Source organism: Felis catus, chromosome A1 (assembly GCF_018350175.1).
Source record: "Felis catus isolate Fca126 chromosome A1, F.catus_Fca126_mat1.0, whole genome shotgun sequence".
Lineage (NCBI taxonomy): Eukaryota > Metazoa > Chordata > Mammalia > Carnivora > Felidae > Felis > Felis catus.
In genome coordinates this window covers 195,069,481-195,076,407 of record NC_058368.1, presented here as the reverse complement: position 1 = coordinate 195,076,407, position 6,927 = coordinate 195,069,481, and the positions used below count along the sequence as shown (strand labels likewise).

Genomic DNA, 6,927 nt, shown 5'->3' with positions numbered 1-6,927 from the left:
CTCCCTGGCCGCGCGGCCGGGAGCCGCGGGACCGCCGTTGGCCGCCACTCACCCATTGAGCGGGCGGGGCTCTGGGATTCCGCACGCTTCTGCAGCCCCCGGGGCCAGCCTGCAACGCCTACAGACCACGTTTAGACCACCTGCTCAGTGTCAGGACTGTATTAGGGGCTGGGAATACAAGGACCCGGCAGTGAACACGACAAACCCCACACCTCCCTAAAAAGGACAAACATTTCTTGACTCAGTCAATATTGAGTTGAGTCCCATCCGTGAGCCAGCACTGTGTGCTAGGTATCCAAGGCGCAGTAGTGAAAGAGACAGCCTGGCAGGGAGCGGAGGAAGCAGGCGATGAAAATGCAGTGTTAAAGGGATGGACGGTATCACGGGTGCAGAGAAAGGATCGCGAACTGGAGCCTGTTGGGGGGCGGGAGAGGGGTTCTGGCTGACAGTAGGTTTCAGGAGGAGCTAATCTGAGTCGAGGACGGAGAGTACACGTTTATCTGATGAAGGAAGATGAGCTATTTGGGAAGGAGGGAGGCAGAGGGGACAGCAAGTACAAAAGTTGGAAGACAAGAGTGGGCAGGGCTTGAGAGGCAGTTATTCAGACTGAGAGGCAGGGACAAAGAGAGGTGGAGAAATGAAGCGACAAGGATATGAGACCCACAGCTATGGGTGAAGACAGATGGAGGCAGAGATGCTCTAGGACACAAACAGAGAAACAGGCATGGCAAGACTCAGAACTTCAGTCACATACACCCCTCTGCACACACACAAGCATCGGGGAGGACTTCTTGGAATATCCAAGGAATTTGCCAGAGGAGCCCAGTCTGAGTTACTAGTTTCAATATTTGAGAGAGAGCGAGAGAGAAAGAGAGCAAGCCACACAGGTGCACACAAGCAGGGGAGAGGTAGACAGAGAGGGAGAGAGAGAATCCCAAGCAGGCTCTATGCTGTCATTGCAGAGCCCAACTGGGGCTCAATCCCAGAGAGATCATGACCTGAGCTGAAACCAAGAGTCACGTGCTTAACCGCCTGAGTCACCCAGCCTCCCCCGGAGTTCGTAGTTTCAAAGCCGTCTCATCAACAGAACTGCTTGGACAGCCTACTAATAACCCAGATTTCTAGGCTTCATCCTAGATTCACTGCCCCTTAATTTCAAGGTATACTTTTAGTACCCCTCCCCCTTTTGGTTTGGGGAACCACTGGTTGAGGAAAACTGAAGTCTTAATACATGAAACGTTTTTGAGAAGGTGTGCTCATAATTTAGTGTCTCACCTCCAATTCATCTTTTTTGGGCTTGCTTTATGAAAACGGATCTGGACCCTTTAAATATTTTTTTCCTTTCCCCACTGGCAGGATGTTAAACCTTGTCAGTGAAGGCTCTGGAGAGGCACTGGAAGGGGAAAGGTTTTCCTTCCTGGTTCCAGTGTGTTCACTCACCAGGTCCTTGCAGTGTGTGTGGTTGCCTCATGGCCAGCTTCTGAGGACAGCTTCCTCAGCACCGGACTCCTGCTGTGTAACAGGAATGGGCAGTACCATGAGGCCAGCAGCTTCCCTCAGAATCTGTCCCCCTACAGTGAAGTGCCTCTCTTTGAAGAGCTTTTTCCGGTACCCTCGAGGGAAAATTTCCAGCCTAGAGTGTGGCTTTCTAGCAAGTTCCACCTGCATGACATCATAACTACTACTCTGCCATTCAGTGGGCCACGAGGCCTGGGATCTCAGCCTAGCATGGGGATTGGGGGATTCTCCCTTGGATGCTCTATGCTACTGTCTTGGCCCTACCAGCAGTGGCTGCTCCTTGTACCTGCTGTTTCTATATTCTTCAGAGTTCTCTTTTCCTTCTTACAAGCCGATGCCTCATTATCACAGACTCATTATAATCTTTAAACTCTCCTTGTTCAAATTATGGTGTGGTTTCTCTCTCCTGATTAGACTCACACTGATACAGGGAGTGGCAACAACCTGCCTACTTTGGTTTAGGAAAGAGGATAATGGATCTATCCTTGGTCTAGGTTCAAGAACATGAAATGGAAGGGATAAATCTAGGCCACTGACTCACGCCAGCTCTGAATGAGGAGGTCCACTTCCAGCATGGTGAGTGGTAAAGCATGGAAATTGGAGCCTATGTTAGTCTGCTCAGGCTGCTATAACAAAATATCACAGACTGGGTGGCTTAAACAACACTGATTTCTCAATTCTCATGGCTCTGGAGGCTGGAAAATCCAAGATCAAAGTGCTGGCTGGTTCGGTTCTCAGTGAGATCTCTCTTCCTGGCTTGCAGTGGTTGCATTCTTGCTAGCAGACATGGCAGACAGAGCTAGCTCTGGTGTCTCTTCCTCCTTTTATTATTTTTTAAATGTTTATTTATTTTTATTTAGGAAGAGCAAGAAGGCAAGGGGCAGAGAGAGAGGGTAAGAGACCAAGCAGGCTCCGTGCTCAGTGTAGAGGCCACAGGGCTCGATCCCATGACCGTGAGATCATGACCTGAGCCAAAATTAAGAGTTGGGTGCTTGACCAGCTAAGACACCCAGGTGCCCCTCTTCCTCCTTTCATAAGGGCACCAGCCCTATTGGATTAGTGCTCCATGCTTAGGAGCCCATCTAACCTTTATCAGCTTCTCAAAGGCCCATCTCCAAACACAGTCACTTTGGGGGTTAGGGCCTCTACATGTGAATTTTGGGGGAAGAAATTTCGGTCTACGCAGACCATACAAAGCCATATAGACCAGAGTTTGAATTTAAGCCCTTTCATTTGCAGCTGTATAACCTTGGGCAGATTTTTTTACCTCTCTAAGCCTTAATACCCTCATTTATAAAACAGGGATAGTTAAGGTGACTTTACAATTTAAGTTTATTTATTTAGAGAAAGAGCATGAGAGCAGGGGAGGAGCAGAGAGAGACGGAGAGAGAAAATCCCAAGCAGGTTCCGTACTGTCAGTGCAGAGCCCGAACGGGGACTTGAACTCACCAACCATGAGATCATGACCTGAGCTGAAACCAAGAGTCGGACATTCAACTGACTGAGCCATCCAGATGCCCCACGTGACCACACAATTTTTTATCCAAACCTTCTGAGAGCGAAAGGGGATACCAGGACTATAGGGCATATACCATGACTGTTCCAGGCAAACCGGGACGTGTGGGTTCCTCAAAGCAACCTATTTGTGGTATTCTTGGGAAGAATAAGTAGGATTCTGTATGCAAACCCCTAGCACATTACTTGGCACAGGATAGGCATCAAAAACATTAGAATTCTTATAATTGCTGGAATTTCTCCTTGCTTCCCTGGCACTGTCTCTTCCCCTATGGGCAAAATGCTCACCCCTTAGCCCTTCATCTCCTTCCCACCTGCCAGGCATTTCCTTAGGTCCAGTGAAGGCAAGGCTTAAAATCTTGGTAACACTGGGGTCAACTGTGCACTGGGGCTGGGAAAGCAAGATCACTGCAGAGGGGGAAGGGGTGGAGGATATTAAAGGAAAGGCAGAGGAAGACTGAACAGGTTAGAGAATTGAGGAAGAGGGAGGTTAAACAGAGAGAGCACAATTTAATGACAGGCAACATTATGGAAACTCATTAGATAGGACAAATGAAGGTTGATCAGTGAAGAGGGGAAAATGTATAGGATTATAGTTCTTATATGCAAATATCTGCATAAATTCCATTTATTTACATACAAATAAGCCTGAAATGCACTGCAGCAAATGTTAATAGAAGTTATCTGGCATGCATGTAGGATTACAGGCAAAATCCCCAAATTTGAAAAATTTCAATAGGGGTGCCCGAGTGGCTCAGTCAGTTGAGCGTCCAGCTTCAGCTCAGGTCATGATCTCATGGTTTGTAAGTTCAAGCCCCGTGTAGGGCTCTGTGCTGACAGCTCAGAGCCTGGAGCCTGCTTCTGATTCTGTGTCTCCTTCTCTCTCTGCTCCTCCCCCATGCTCTGTCTCTCTCTCTCTGTCAAAAATAAATAAACATTTTTTTAAAAATTAAAAAAAAAAGAAATTAAGTCCTCAAACACTAAATTCCCTTAAAAAGATAAATACATAAAAATTTCAAATAGCACAAAAGGGTATACAGGGAAAAGCAAGTTTCCCTCGTCTACCCTATTTACACCTTTTTAATTTGGGGGGGGGTTCATTTCTTTATTTTTGAGAGGGGGGACAGAGAGAAAGGAGACAATTCTAAGCAGGCTCCATACATCAGCACAGAGCCTGATGAGGGGCTTGGACTCACGAACTGAGAGATCACAACCTGAGCTGAAATGAAGGATCAGCTGCTTAATGGACTGAGAAACCCAGATGCCCCTGACTACCCCTTTTTAAACAGAAGGCATACTATACACAATTTTGCAACTTGCTTTTCTCACTTTACAAAATACCAGAGTTTATTCTTGTACATATTCCCTTTGTTCTGTTCAGTGATACATAATATTATTCAGTTGTACTATAAGTTATTCCACCAGTCCCTGTGGCAGAAACCATTGGTTGGCTAATCCAATACTCATTCCCAGTCTTTTCACTCTTGCTCCTGTAGAGGCCAGATCCCTGCATCCCCTAAATATTTGCTTTCCCATCCTCCCTTGCAGCCACGTGTGCCCTGGCCAATGAGTCAGAAGCAGAAGTCTGCTACAAGGTTTCTGGAAAGCTCTTGCTTTCTTCACAAGGGGAACAGATACCACGCCTTTCCCCTTCCTGACCAGAATATTGATGTGATATCTAGACTGTAACCAGGAAAGAAACGCCAAGAGAATCACAAAGACGCTTGTTCTGACTGTGTGCTCACTCAACCAATGCCCACTGCAGCTTGCCTCCAGACTTGGTATGTGAGAAATGTAATTCCTTCTTTATTTCAGTTACTGCTACTCAGACTTCCTGGTACTTGCCCCTGACACATTCTTTTTCTTTCTCTTTTTTTTTAATGTGTCTTTTCTTTTTTAAATGTTTTACTATTTTAGAGAGAGAGAGAAACAGAGCCTGAGCGTGGGAGGGGCAGAGAGAGAGAGGGAGACCCAGAATCCGAAGCAGGTTCCAGGCTCTGAGCTGTCAGCACAGAGCCCATCACGGGGCTTGAACTCACGGCCCGTGAGATGGTGCTGATAATGATTACATAACAATCTATATACCTAGGTCGTTGCTTAAAATTTTATGTAGGATAGGGGTGCCGAGGTGGCTCAGTTGGTTGAATAGTCTGACTCTTGATTTCGGCTTAGGTCATGCATGATCTCAGGGTCATGGGGTGGAGCACCTTGTACTGAGTGTGGAGCCTACTTAGGATTCTATGTCTGTCTGTCTGTCTCTCTCTCTCTCTTCCTCAGCCCCTCTCCCCAGGTTGTGCACGGTCTTTCAAATTAAAAAAAAAAAAAAGTAAAATAAATGCCTAATGTGAAATTGCTATTCATTTTCAATTTTGATAGAGTCAGATTGCCTCTTAAGGAAGGTTTTCTTGGGGGCGCCTGGGTGGCTCAGTTAAGCATCTGACTTCAGCTCAGGTCATGATCTGATGGTTCGTGACTTCTGATCTGATGGTTTGTGAGTTTGAGCCCCACATCGGGGCTTGGGATTCTCTCTCCCCCCTCTCTCTTCCCACCCCCCAACTTACGTGATCTCTCTCTCTCTCTCTCTCTCTCTCAAAAATAAACTAAAAAAAAAAAAAAACTTTTTTTTTGCCTCTCAAATCTTTATTAACTACATTTTTATATCTTCAGATCTATGTGTACTATCGTTACCAGTTCCAATATTATAGGTGATTTTTATTTCCATTTTTTTCTACCTTTGCCACTTTTTCTATAATAAGTATATATTAAGAATCACAGAGAAAAATATTTTTTAAAAAGCAGAATTCAGGAATTCTGAATTCTAGACTACCCAGCAGTCTCCTTACTAGCATTGCAAACTTGGATAAGTCACTTTATCATTAAACCAGCAGGTTTGAGAAATGGGCCCTCTCTGGCCAACAGTGTTGTGAGGATAGGAATGTGTAGGTGACAGGTTCACAGATAGTGGTTAGGTACCTTCGTCCCGGCAGACCTTACGCCTGGACCCCACCTACGCGAATATTCGGCTCTTCAGCAGATTCTGGGGTTAAGCTTTGGATAGAAAGGCCTTTGTAGCTGTTGTCTACTGCCTCCGGAATATTGAGTGTCTGGTTTTTTGTGTTATAACACAGGTATGTGTTAGCTGCCTCACTGCTTTATCCACCAAGAAATCCTTAGCCTAGGTCAAATGTTCTGAGATGCAAGGGTCCACAGAGAAGCCCAGGCAAGAGAAGAGAGAGGCCGCAAAGCGCAGGAGGCTTAGGGTGCACGCTTGGGAGTGGTAGCATGGCATCAGGCAGAGTTGCAAATTGCCTGAAGCTGGCCTACAGCCATATTTTATTTAGTTCCTAAAGTGCTCAAAATATTTTTTGATTAGTTGACATTTATAAACATTGAGTTCGGTTGCATGACAGTATGAATGAACATTTAATGCCACTGAATTGGACATTTCAAAACGGTTAAAATGGTAAATTTTATGTTCTTTAAAATCCATTTGTGGGGCGTGTGAGTGGCTCAGTTGGTTGAGCACCTGATCATCCGACTTTGGCTAAGGTCATGATCTCATGGGTTGTGAGTTCGAGCCCCACATTGGGCTCTCAGCTGTCAGTGCAGAGCCTGCTTCTGATCCTTTGTCCCTCTCTCTGCCCTAGCAGGGAGGGGCAGAGAGAGAGAGGGGGAGATAGAGGATCCAAAGCTGGCTCTGCGCTGACAGCAGTGAGCCCGATGTGGGGCTTGAACTCACAAACCATGAGATTATGACTTGAGCCAAAGTCAGATGCTCAACTGACTGAGCCACCCAGGTGCCCCTCAAAAAATAAACAGTAAAAAAAAAAAAAAAATCCATTTGTAGATTGACATGTAAATGTAGTTATTTCTTTGTTACAAGACCAAGAAAAG

The 6,927-nt window shown here is 45.9% G+C and overlaps 1 long non-coding RNA gene across 1 annotated transcript; it reads left to right on the top strand.

Annotated features, from left to right (window-relative positions):
* Positions 1–3: 3 nt before the first annotated feature.
* Positions 4–5,257, top strand: LOC109503556. Its single transcript, XR_002162628.3, has 3 exons — positions 4–1,160; positions 2,013–2,094; positions 4,582–5,257. It is a non-coding gene; the product is annotated as an uncharacterized LOC109503556 (long non-coding RNA).
* The last annotated feature ends 1,670 nt before the right edge of the window (positions 5,258–6,927 follow it).